Source organism: Pteropus medius, unplaced genomic scaffold, assembly GCF_902729225.1.
Source record: "Pteropus medius unplaced genomic scaffold, Ma_sr-lr_union100, whole genome shotgun sequence".
Classification (NCBI taxonomy): Eukaryota; Metazoa; Chordata; class Mammalia; order Chiroptera; family Pteropodidae; genus Pteropus; species Pteropus medius.
In genome coordinates, this window is record NW_024352786.1 from 10758602 (window position 1) to 10772855 (window position 14254).

Below are 14254 nucleotides of genomic sequence, written 5' to 3' on the forward strand. Positions count from 1 at the left end.
TCAACCATCATAAAGGAAATATATGATTATACAGTTAAAAATGATTGGCCATTGACTGTACTTAATAATTTCTATATGCTTTTGCTATTTTATAGAAATAAGAAAAATTTTAAAGAATACAGACTATGAAAACATTTCTTTAAACCTAAACACTATTTAATCCAATTCTTGACTGTTGAGCAATATGCGTTTCTGAAATAATAAAAATGAATTTTGTAAAATTGGTACCGGATTAACTGAAAGGTTCCAAACCACTTCGCGAAAAAGGGATAAAATGGCCCTTCTGGTTGCACATTGTTGTAGAACTTGGACAACTGAAGAGAAGATACAAGTAACATTAGCTCTCACTGGGATAATAATATAGATTTTGACATAATATACTGTAGAAAAACTAGATTTAACCCATGGCAAGTAGTTTTATACTCTTTAATTTATAACAAATATATAGAAAAAGCGCAATAGAGACTGAGTGTTTTATGTTTATTAGGCGCTTTAGATGGGTCATAGAAAAGTGGTGATTGGGTTATCTTTCTATTAATTAGTGTTCGATGTAAAGGCCATAATTAGAAGAAATGGTTAACTTAATATTTATCATGTCAAAAGTATTTGAGCAAGTGACGCTGAGTCACATGATAAATTCTGTGTGTCTGGGACAGAAAGGTGTGGTAGGTCTTTATCTGTGAAAATCATTATGCACCCACCTCACCACCAACGCTCTCAGAATTGCACATAGTGAAGGACAAAGACCACAAATCTTTACGTCAACTTGCCTTTATCGAGTCTTTCAAAATCATCCATCTTGGTTTTCAAAGAAACAACTCTTCCTTTTTACGCACCTTATATTAGTTTACATAATATTTAACTGGTTCACATAGCATGTAATTAAATTACTTAAGTACAACAGCATGTCCTGTGGGCATAAACTGGCTTAGGAACCAATGCTGCTCAGCTCAAGGGTGAACTAGAGAACCACCCATGTTCACTGCCATTGCCAGCAAGTCTGCTCTGATCGGTCAGCTTAGAGGAAGTCAGAAAATAGAGCTTCTTCTGTACAGCAGTCCTCACTTATCTGAGGAGGATACATTCCAAGACGCCCAGGAGATGCCTGAGACCTCAGAAATCACTGAATCCTATATGTAGTTTGTTTTTGTTCTTATACATACATACCTTTTCACTTATAGAAAGCACTTTACGGCTTCTCTTTGGCATATCCGAATCACTAGCGACTCTATTCTCGTACTGTGGGGCCATCATCAGAATAAGGGTCCCTTGAACACAAGCATTGTGATACTGGGAGAGTCGATCGGATACCAGAGATGCTACAAAATGACTACCGTGGGGAGCGGGGAGCATCTACCAAATGGAGACGCTGGACAGAGACGATCACGTCCCAGGTGAGACGGAGCTGTACCACACAAGATTTCACCATAGTGCTCAAAACGGCGTGCAACTTAAAGCTTATGAATTTTTATTTCTAGAATTTTCCATTTAACCTTTTCAAACTCGATCATGGGGAACTCACACCATGGAAAGGGAACTCTCAAATAAGCAGGGACTACTGTGTGATACAAGTGCCCATTCTGGTGGAAATCATATGGACCTCACAGAAGAGAAAAGAAAAAGCAAAATGAGGTCAGCTCAATGAAACAAGGCAAGACATTTCCTTGTGCCCGCCCTGGCCAGGGAACTGTCCTTTCTGAGAAGGAACTAAAGTTAGTAACAGAGCCATAATAAATGTTGGCTTTCGATAAATAGAATTATCCTCTATCGTTGGTTGGTAAGCCAAACTTCGTTCTCATTGTCTAGTAAGAATGTTTCAACAGTCATTCTCAATTCTTTTGTGATCCTTTAACTCCTAAATAAATTAATCCCTTCGGATATTTCTAGAGACAGATATCTGAACACGGAATGAATCTAACTTTTAACTCTTAACTTTCCTCAAATGGTAACATTTTATACCACCCTAATGTTTCAATCACACTGTTCTGTTCATCTGTTACTTATGTGCTGATGGAGAACTTTGGCCTCAGCTATGGATCTTGTCTCAACAGCGCTCCCCATTCTGTCACTTACTGAGACCTTCTTTCTAATGGTCCCGCTGCTGGATCCTGGCCCTGGAACATAACACTCATGCACACTGGTCGCAGGATGTTATCATCCGTCCCTCTTCTCACGAGTACAGCCTTCAGAAGCCCAGTGACTTCTTTCTGCTGAGCACTTGTCTGCTATGCTGCACCTCAGTCGGGACAGGCTGGACCACTGAGGGATGGGTAATGGGCCCCAGAAGCAAAATTAGATGTTTGTGATCTTGTAGGCAAACATTTGTGATCCTACAGTTTTTAAGGCAGCTTTCAAATCCTCCATTAGAATGAGAAGGATTAAGATCAAGACCAAGATGCTTTCCTCTGGTGCATTCTCCTGGATGCCCAGAACCAGAATTGATTAATTGGTTAATTGATTATTTGGTTAATTGGTTAATTCAATAAAATAAATTTTGGGGGGTGAGCATTCTTGAGGACTGGGTAATCTGTGAGCCAGGACGATAGATCCTCAAAGTCCCTGTGGGCCAGCCACCACGCTCCAGGCCATCCTGCCATTGTGAACTTGTCAAGGGTATGTGTTTGAGGCTCATTTTCCCCACTTTCTGTTCTAATTTTCTTCTGTGTCTCAAGTTATTTCCATAATAGGTTTTCCTCCCCCTACCCTCATATTTGCCTTGAAAGTCTTCTCAAGATGCTTGGAGATCATGAAGCTGAAGCTGATGGTCCACCAGAGGACATGATCAGGGAGGTGCTTCTCTCCTAGTGAGATGAGACTGACGGCCCCAGAAAGAGAGCATAAAGCTGGCGGCTGGGAGTTTCTGACACTGGGCGGCTGAGCCAGGCTGGACAAGATTTTGGCCATGAATTTTGTTCTATCACAAATCAGGCTCTCCATCCCAAATGTGTCAGCCAAGAAGCTTGTCAGATGCTTGGAATTTTAATAACCAGCTGCCAAATTTGGGGCTGAACTGGGAATTTTAAGACCGATTCATAAAAAAAAAAAAATGAAGAGAAGACAGTTCCCCCAAAAGCTGTCTGCAATAATGTCTGTGGCAACTTTATGAGAGAAAAAAGTTTCTGGTGTTAAGAGAAGGATTTTGAAAAGTACCACATGTTCTTCAGCCACTAAAATGAAACTCAGATGATATCTGAAAGAGAAATAAGTTCATGATGTGCCACATTTACAAAAGGGCAAGAGCAATCGTATCTATTACCGTTGCAACAAAGCAAATGCCTGTGCATGTGGACAAGGGTTGGCAGGAATGGAGGAGAAGGGACAATAAGAGTTGCTAGTTATTTCTCCAAATTTTTCTTTAAAAATGTTGCCTTACCACAAAAAAAGAAAAAAAGAAAAGAAAAAGAAAGAAGGAAGGAAGAAAGGAAGGAAGGAAGGAATAATGAAGGTAATGAATGAAGGAAGGAAGGAAGGAAATGAAGGAAGGAAGGAAGGAGGAGAAGGAGGGAGGGAGGGAGGGAGGGGAGGGAGGGAGGGAGGGGAGGGAGGGAGGGAGGAGAAGGGAAATAGGCTGAAGGAAGGGAAGAAGGAAGGAAGGAAGGAAGGAAGGAAGGAAGGAAGGAAATGAAGTGAATAAAGAAGGAAGGAAGGAAGGAAGGAAGAAAGAAAGAAAGAAAAGGAAAGGAAAGGAAAAGAAAAAGGAAAGAAAGAGGGAAGGAAGGAAGAGACAAACCCATCACACAGTTTCCTAAAACCTGGTCCACATGCATGCTTTGCAAGACAGTAAGAAGAGATGTTGGCTGCTCTATTAAAAATGACACGGCCACTGACCTGTTCAGAGAGCATTTCTAACTCTCCACTGCTTGACTGCTCGACTGCTTGACTCAGACCCCTCTGCCCCACAGTCAGGGCCCTCCCGGCGGGGGGGTGCCTGTTGTCTCGGGTGTGTCTGTCCCTATGCCACCAAAAAGGCAGCTCTTGGCTCCTCACACACATGCTGTGCTTTCCCTGCCCATGAAGACCCATCCTGAAACCTCGTGGTATTTTCCACGGTAGTGTGAAGACCCTAACATAGATTCGGTTGACTTGCACCTCCGACACGAGCAGCCTCAAAGACTCATCTATGTTCTGTGAACAGAGCCTCGTTGTCGAGGCGTATGGCTTAACTTAACTGCGCTGGGAATCTCTGCTATTTGTCATGCACTGGACATGCTCAAGCTCTCAACCCCTCTGGAGCCCCCAGAAAGCTGACATGCACTATCTTGAAGCAATCAGGGCATTTTGCATGGAGCTGTCGTGATTGGCGTCCTCTGGGTAATTCCCTCATCCCACCACAATCCGACTGTGTCTCATCTCTGAATCCACAGCGCTCCCACAGGCACACAGTAGGTCCTCAGTAAATGTTTACGGAGTTGAGATGTCTGGCCAAGGAGGCCACACCGCACCTGAAAACGTGAGGGAATCTGCAGCTGTGTGGTCTTTTTCTCACCCCATCTCCCTGTCCACCCTGCTCTAAACTGCATCTACTCGTCAGGACACCTCGCATTCCAGTTCTGCTTGAGCATCTCTCCTGCTTTGCCTCTCTCCTCTGTCCTCTTCCCTTTACTCTCAGTTTTGTTCCTGACTGCATCACATACCTTGTCACATAATCATTCTCTGCGCTTACTGTTTACTCACTCATATAGTCGACAAAGATTACTGAGCATTTACTATGTGCCAGCAGTGGAAATAGACAGATTCAAGGCATGAATTCAGTACAAAACAATCTTAATATATACGTCAGGGCTCTTTGTATGTGACCGTGGAAACTGACACATGCAAATGGCATTATCATGGGAGACTGAGGGCAGAACTTACATGCTCCCTCGGTGGTGGCAGCATCGCCACATTTTGGTGCGGCATTCTTACCTCTCAGCTTCAAGAGCCCGGCTAGCTCTGGGAGTAAGGTGGCAGGTACAGTGGACAGACGGGCAGCTGTGACATCGGCCTGTCAGAGAGTCAAGGCTGATTTCACAAAGCACAAAAGGCTCCTTAAAGCAACTAAGGAACCAGGCCAGTGAAGGTGTTTGTCACCCCTAAGGGATAGCAAGTAGCTCCCTTGAGGTGAGGCGGGTCCAGGTCAGAGTGGAGTGGTGTCACTCGTCCTCCCTCGTCCAACCTTAACGATTCTGGTCTCCACGCTGGGCGCCCGGGGCGGGGAGCAGACCTCGGCGATGCCCAGTGATCGGTCTAGACAGAACCTACCCAAGTGACCTGGCCAGGTGCTACTGGTGCAGAGCCTACCCCGGGGGAAGTGAGGACTGTCCTCATAGGTCGCCCGCTACCAACTCTCTGCCCCAGATAAACTTTCATCCTTCACCCCTCTCTGCTAAGTGTGCATCTCCGGAGCTGTCACGCTGACGTGAGCAGGCACGAGACTCGGAGGCGTTCGCTTAGCTTTTGTCTGTTGTGGGCGTTTCTCCGGTTCCTGGGGACCGTGTGCTCTTGCTCTGGCTCGGCCCCATTTGTTCAAGGCTACTGAGGATACAGAGTCACCAGGGTTGTCCTCTTCCTGGAAGCTCAGAAACGGCTGGGGGATGCTGCCACTCGGTGGTGGCACTGCGAATTGCCTTACATGGGAATCTCAACCGGAGAGTGTGAAGATGCCATGAAAGAAGGCTTTGAAAACAATGAAAATACAAAACGCAAAACTTGCAGAGCGAGGGTGAACAGAATAGGGAGTCTTCGAGTGAAGCATAGGTGGTAAACGCATATTCATTCCATGTTTGTTTGGCCAATCAAAGTAAAAGCTTAATATTTGTTGCAGGTCTCTCTTTCTTCCTTTTATTAAATCGCTACTTGGTTATCACTGTTGAAAACGAAAGGTATCCTTTGTAATTGATGCATTTGTCTGTGTGATACAGGAATTTAGAAGTTATATTTTGGGGAAATTGTTTTTACTAGTTTTAACTTGTTTGCTAAGCTGGGATACTTCAGAGAGGTCAACTTTATATGTGAGGAAATCATGCTCAGGTCCCTCAGAACTGATTTCTGAGGCTTACATCTCCTTCAGCATGCCGCCTTCACCCTTGGTCTCTGTCGCTGATCTTTGAGTTCTAATGAGTTTTTTTTCTAGTGTCCTGTAAGCAGGAGGGGGTACAGGGAGCAGGAGATTTTGCAAGGACACCCAGGCACAGAGTTTAAAGGGAATCCACGTCCAGGTGCCTCGGCTTCGCTCCTGAATGTGCCTGAGAACAGGTCATAATGACCAGGAATCCTCCTCTCTCACCTTCTCTTCCACTATGGCCCTTTTTGACAAAAGAGAGAGGTATGCCCTCAAGCCTCTCCTCTCCAACCTTCCTGCTGTACTTCTCTCAGAGCTATAAAGCACTGTGTGGCACCAAACACAGAGACAACTGTGAATACTGTCTTTGGGGACAAGTTCTGTGATGACCAATCATAGCACCACAGGCCACCTCTGCTGCAGACCTTGGGAATGGTACTGGGAGGACTCAGTATCTGGCAAGCAATTTAGTAGAAGAATGTGCCCCAGAGCACAGTGGCCAGGGTCCATCTGCCACCCTAGTCCATTTGTAAATCAGCCTAAACAAGAAGGCCTGCAAAACTAGCCATCCTTATTCCAGAAATATCCCTAAACCCCCAAATCCTTGTTCACCAGGCAGGCAACCGGGCAGGCGTGTGGCAGAGAGAGGCTGACAATAGGAGAGAATGGATTGTGTGTCATCAACTTCCATCTTGGCCTTATTCAGTTTTCCACGTGAGAATGTTTAACTGAATCTGTCTAACCTTCAAGCAATTCCCAGCTGCCCAGCAGCTCCTAAGTTGTCATCTTGCTCCAGGCAAAACGGGCCTCAGAGCGACTGTGCAGCCACAGATAATGGGGCTCACCAGCATCTCCCAGGCACACCCAAGTTCTATCTAGATGAAAGATGGTTGAATGTGATAAATAAAAAGAGCTGTGTTTTCAACAATTTGTAACTCTTGGAATCCAGGTAGTTTTGTTTTACAGTCTCCCTAAATGAGCATAACATTGAAAGAAGGAGAATCCTAATATTCGCTTCTGACTCAAAAAATTACTTGGCCTGGCAGAAAGCTCTAGCGATCTAGTCAGAAGGCTATAGCAGGGTAAATTAGGGATTAATATAGATGAACAGATATGATAAAGGCAACATTTCTTCAGCTTGCTATGCGTCAATGTATTATAAATCCACAAGTTCTAGTTTTAAGGTCTGTGAAAGCAAGTGACAATGTAGTGTCCAGCAGGAGAGGATGAATTTTCAGGTCAAATCTCTGCTGGGCTGATTTCAAAGAAACCACTGAAAGCTCTCCCATGCATCAGGCCTTGGCATTGGAAGCAGTGAAGACCAGCCTGTGGAGATACCCTAAGGTCAAAAGTGGTAGATACCAAGCTGGAAAGAAACATAAATAATAATACATCTCCTATAGTCCATATACCAATAAAGAAAACGAATGGATCTAACAAGTCAGAGTATAAGAAAGCTGAGTTTTCCTGAAAATGAAGGGCACCTTAGCCAAAGACTTACTATTAAATAGGAAAAGGATTAAAGCCATGCAGAGACTTGACCAATTTGTAGGCACTGACCACAGGAGGCCTGAGAGATTGACCGCAAAAAATGGTCTCAGTTATATACCTCCCTGTAGTCCCATCTTTTGCAAAATAACTTTGCAACATTCTCAAAAGAAGTCTATTAATCTACACCTTGAATCTGGGCTGGCCTTGCAACTTGCTTTGATCAATAGAGTGTGACAGAAATGACAATGTTTCAGTTTCAAGTATAGACCTCAAGAGACCTTGTGTGCTTTCAGTCTCACTCTTAAAATTCTATCACTGCTATGAGTACAAGCCTGGGCTAAGCAGCTGGAAGATGCAACCCAATGTGGTGCCAAGTCACTCTGACTGAAGCTGCCCTAAGTCAGCCAGCCCCAGTCAGTCCTGACTCAGGTCAGTGACATGCCTGCCATCCCTTCCATCCATGATAAATAATAAATGGTTGTTGTTTGAAGCTACTAAGCATTGGAGTTGTGACCCCAAAACAGCTGATGATACAGGAGATTTGAACATTCAGAAATGGAAAGGAGAGAAAGAAAGAAGGAGGGAGGGAGGGAGGGAGGGAGGAAGGAAGGAAGGAAGGAAGGAAGGAAGGAAGGAGGAAAGACGGATGGAAGGAGGAAGGAAGGAACAAACGAACGAAGGAACGAAGGAAGGTAGATAAAGGAGAGAGGAATATCCAGGGTGACTCATATTTACTTAATAAGTGTGTCTTTCCCCACTCCCCAGTGGTAAAAACACTGGTAGTAAAATAGAATTTAAGGTAATCATCTCATCAGTTTGAGGTTGCAGTGATTGATTTACAAACTAGGGTGTCATCATGACTATGGGGGCCGGCATTAAAAACTCAACTTTAGTCTTCAGATTAAGCATTTTTACAACCATGATGTCATCTGTCCCTCACAATAAACCTGTGGACTAGGTAATTTCACTGATTAGAAAATAAGTTTAGAAAATTTAACAGACTTGGTCAGGATAAAGCAGTCTGTATGTGACAGAGTTTGATCAACATTCCTATTTTGTAAATCCAAATTCTGGTGGTGCAAATGGTAATGAAGAAACTGACATGTGGCTTATCTCGAATTCTTATTATCCTGAAAGTTTCTAGAGGTAGTAGCAGTATCTCACCCATTTATGCCATGCTTATCCAAGCTTCACTGTTTACTTGTACCGTAAGTTTGGGAATATTTTTTAAATACTTGTGCTTTAATTCCCTCAACTATAAAATGGGATATTCATTGTAAATGACTTATTGTGAGAATTAAATAACATGATACATGTAGAACAATTTTATCAATGTCTGGCACATAATCAACCTAAATAAATGTTACCATAATAGTAGTTTTATAAAACAGTCGATGGCTGGTACAGATTACATGATAATTAAACATTAATTGAAACCGATAAAAATCCAACTAAATTATTTCCTCTTTAATCTTGTTAACTTGAACTTTCTCTGCTGTTAGGTTTAAGGGGACATTTCTTCAAACATGGGTGATAGATTCTTTAAACGATTTGGCTGATAAGCCTAATTATTCCTTAATACTTTAACCTTTGATTTAATGATTAAGATTAAGTGGAGACTCCAGGATTGAAAAGTAAATGCAAACAGGGATTGTCTTTCTTAATTTAGGGTAGATAAATAAATGCAGTAAACAGCACCTTGCATGCTATGATTTTAACTTAATTGTTACTTTTCAATCTGGATAAGAAGATTAAAAACTAAATATAAGAAATCATCTTAGAAGGAAATGGTAAATGTAGACTGTGTCATCAAAATGCCAAAACAAATCAGGCAATTCAATAAAAGTTTCAGTCATCTGGACATCATTCCAGCTTGTTGTCAAATCCAAATTGACTGATGGTTTCATCAACAAGGCCATCTTTTAACTATGTCTACCAGATTTTTGGCTTTGCAGATACATCATAATAATCACCAACCTACTATATGCAGACTCATATATTTAGAGTCACACTCCTCCGAGAAAGTGAAATTGACTATTTCCACATCTTAAATTAGAAATTAAAACATAATCTGTGATTCACCAATATCAGTTAATTAAACCATTTTCTCGGTGATAAAAATCTCTTTCCATTATAAAACTAAAAGTTTATTTGTTTGCATTCAAAAAGTATAAGATGGGCTCAGACTCTGAATACTTTGCCATAATTCCCATTTAATTTATATCAAATATCTAAATTCAATTTAAATAATAATTTAGTTTAGATAAAGCATAAGACAAACAGTACTAAATAAATCATTACAGGAATGTAAAGAAATATATGCCCAATAACACTCTTAGAGATACCCACCTGATCCCTCAGAACTAAAGCTACTACACTATCATAGGTAACTACAGTAGATCCTCAAATAACATTTCGTTCAAAGGTTTTGTTATAACATTGATGACAAAAAAAAATGATTCTCAGCAGGGGCCACTGTCTGTGTGGAGTTTGCACGTTCTTCCCATGACTGCGTGGCTTTTCTCTGGGTTCTTTAGTTTCCTCCCACATCCCAACGATATTTATGTGAGGGTCATCGTCATGTCTACATTGTCCCAGTCTGAGTTATTGTGTGTGTGCGTAAGTGGCCCTGTGATGGAAGGGCTTCCTGTGTAGGATGGGTCCCACCTGGCACCCTGACCTTATGGGGAGAGGCTCTGGCCACCTCGACTCAGAACTGGAATAAGTGGGCTGGAAAAGAATTGTCTTATTTGTTTTTATTAATCTTTCTTAAATGTCTGTATAGCTCACATTTATTTCAGTGTTTAATATTATAATTTGGGGCAGGGGTGTCTTTATTTAAAAGTTTGTTATTTTTGTGGCCAGAAATATGTTGTAGAAACCTAACTCTTGGGTAAAATTAGTTTCATTATGTGTTGTTGCCAAGAACTTATCAATGACACTGAGGACTTACTGCATAACTATATTAATTTTTTTTTGTCATCAATGTTATAACAATACCTTTGATCGTGTGTATACTTAGGAACACCAGGCTATCAAAACTCTTGTAACTACTGGAAATGTTTTAAAATAAGAAAATTAGTAACATGGTTTACATAGAAGAAAAATTGTGTGATTTTTTTTCCCCCACCTGGGAAAACAGTCCCCTATATATGACACTTTACCAAAAATTAAAGATAAGAGAATATAATACTGGAAAAAGTAAATTCCTGCAACAAGAAAGGCTAATTTTGTCTTCAATTGTTAAAAATTAGCTCAATCCCCACTGATGGGTATCCCCAGGAATCTTCATCCTAACCAAAATCCCCTTCAGACCAGGAGCTAGAGGAAAATTATTTCTAACTTCAAGGGTCACTTAATTTCCCACTGCAGAATGATTGGCAGTGGGAATATATATATATATTTGTTTCTTTGGAAACAGAAAAGTGGCTGAGAGAAGAAAATCAAAACATATGACAAAACCATTCTTCAAGTCTGCATGAGTCACCCATCAAAAAACATCATGAATAAGACCCAGCATCCTGGACCAGCTTTTTTCCCCACCTTCATCTGTTATGAGGCACAAAACATCAGGCCTACGCACGCTCCCAGAAATATTCCGTTCACAAAATCTCTTTGAGAAAATAATTAAATTAAAACAACAAGCACATCACCAAAACATAAAGTGCAAAATTCAGAGAAACTTAAGTCTAAGTACATATTTAGGGAAATATATATTTTTAAAATCTTAAATTACATCCTATTTAAATGTGTAAATCAAACTTCAGTATTTTCGGTCTCAGCCATCTGCTTTCAGGTTAGGCTTGACTTCATAAATTTTTTCTAGGAATGATATGACATTATTTCTTTAATTTTTTTTATAAATAAAAGTCTAATTTTAATGATTTTCCCAAAGTAAAAGAGGTTTGTCCAAAGATAAGTTGGTGCTGCTACTCATATGAACAGAAATCTGCGAGAAATTTAAATGCCCTTTCTCTAGCTTCAAAAATTATTTCCACTAGAAAATTCCTTTTGAAAGAGCAGCAAATCACTGCTATACAAAGGAATTCAGTGTGTAATGCCTTTCAGCCACCAAATACCAAAAGCTTTGCTTTGTAGCACTGGATGGCTTAATGATGGATGTCAATCGCAGCGGAAACACCAAATGGATTTTACAGACCCCAAAAAGGTGTTTTCAGGTAAGAGCTACAATTATATATGAACACAAGCAGCAACCAAGACAACGGGAGAAAAAAGCCGCCCAAAAGTAGAGAACATATGTAGGAAGAAACAATGATGTCTGAGATCAAGTTGTAGAAGGAAAGCCAAGGTAATCAAGAGCACTTAAAAATGTATACCCGGTTTTGAAATGTAAAGATGAAGGTAGAGAGGATAACAATTGGGCTTCAAACTGTCCTTTCTAATAGTCTTGAAATTAAAAAAAGCCTTGACCCGACTTTGCTGAATTTTTTTTACTCTGTCAAATATTATATTTTTAAATATTGGCTTCAACCAACATTAAAAATTTATTTTGATGCTTTTCCTAAAGTAAAGGAAGTTTGGTCCAGATACATTGGTACCAGTCCTGTAAACAGAAATCTGTGAGAAACTTTTAAATGCCTCTTCTCTAGCTATAAAAGACAAGGTGGCAGTCACAAGAATGACTCTGAAAGACCCAATACAACATCATTAGTGACCACAGGCTCCAAACGTCTGAAATTTGAATCCATTAGCTGGTTTGCCCAGAGGCCATGCCTGTCATTGGGCCACTGCCAGTCAATGAGGTGGGAGGTGAGGGGTGAGCAAAGACACTAAGGCAGATTAAGGCTCCTCTGATAAGTCAAGGATTCCCCTATATAGCACAAGAGCACTCCTCCCAACCTTCTCTCCCCTTCTCCCTTGCCAGACCTGCATCTTGGTCAGATGGCTCTCCCAGGCTTTCCCGGATCCCTCCCTACTTTCTTACATGTTAATCCAATCTTGATGTCTGGCCCAAACTAACATGGAGCATATGTTCTTAAATCAGCATGTTCTCAGAGTCCTGGTTAGACGATTCTGAAATTCCAGGAAAAAGCCAAGTATCACTGTGCTCTGAAAAGCCTGTCTTTCAATGGTTCCTAGAAAGTTCTCTCAAAGGCAATCCCTCAAAAGAAAATGAAATGGAAGAGGCAAAATGTTTATAATATCTTAAGAAAAATGGGATTTTTAAAGGACATAAAATTAGTAAAATTATCTCAGCTATGTAAAACAGTATTCATGGAATAAAGGTAATGTATCATATTAGGTGTTTTTATTCTGTTTACTACTCTTTTTACTACATTGCAAGTTTGCTTAATTGAACATTATTATTTTGAGAAGAAAAAATATATATGAAGTATATTAACCAAGTCAAGGGTAGGGGGAAGTGAGATGAAAACCAAACAGTTGGCAAATATCTATTAGGTGTCTATTAGGTATTTGCCTGCCTACTTTCTCCAAGAAATGGTGAGAACTAGACTGTTGACTGGATCCTGGTAGTGTCTGTTGTACCTCTCGCCACAGAAGTCTATGCTAGGTTGAAAATCCTTACTTTTCTGCCAGAGGAGGTGTAGTCCTGATCTTTGTGTGCTAGATTTGTTCAGGAAATTCCATCATCTCCAGCTCCCTCGTCTACAGCATGTGAGGCACTCGATGAGAGATTCTTGTCCCTCCCCACTGACATCAGCCAGAGCATCTGGAGAGCCCTCTGGTACATCTGTGCCACTCTGCTATACTCTAAGTACCTTAACCAATAGAGTCCTTTTAAAAACATATAACATTGTAGTATCCTCCAACTAAATGTGGTAAACTAAAAAAAATTAAAAAGTGATTTTCTTGACTTTCCATCACCTATCTCCTTTTGCTGCAGAATTCCAATTCTCTAATGGAGAAAACATATAATTTCTAATTAAAGATATTCTAGCACATGCAGTTTAAAAGTTTCGGGTAAATATTTATTTCTTTCAAGATTCTAAGTCCTCATCAAGTTTATTTTTCCTCCTCAAAGGGACTGTTCTATCCTGTTCTCACTTCCAAGATCATGTCTGAGTATAGGAAAAAATACGCATGATCTCATGGCATTGGAGAAGTGCGCTGAGGTCTGTGTTCTTCAGTCTTCTGCTTGGAAAGGCTCATCCAATGTGTCTCTGTGCTTTAGCATCAATTTTAATTTCTTTTCTACTGGAGCATGCATGGATTATTTAACTCATAGTCTTTTCATTCTCTTTGATAAAGGCAAGACATGATGATGGGTTACAGGGAGGTTAGCCATCCCCCACTAACTAGGCGCCTCATCTTTACTCTGACTGACACTTCATATGCTCTGAGTTATGTCAATGACTCTCCTGCAATTTTGGCTTTTGGAACTCCATCTAAAGCCCTCCACTTCAGGGTCACTTCTCCCCTCATGGTGGTCATGTCTCTGATAAGCTTGCCAGCCAACACACTCACCATACCCTATGTCCCACTTGGGAGCACTCTGGAGCTTCTGGATGTCCCCCATTCCAGGCAGGCTCTGTGGAGGTCGGGGATCAACACATGTATGGACACCTCCCTCAGCCCTTTCTAATGTGCTTGCCTATGTCTCTTTAGATATGGCACCTTGCTGACCATGTGGTTTTTTTTAAGGAACTTGCATTTTCCAAAGAAAAAGCCCCAATGAGTAAATAAATACATGAGAATTTAGCCTCTTACCCTGGAGTTGTGTCTCCCTTCCCCACCAAAAAA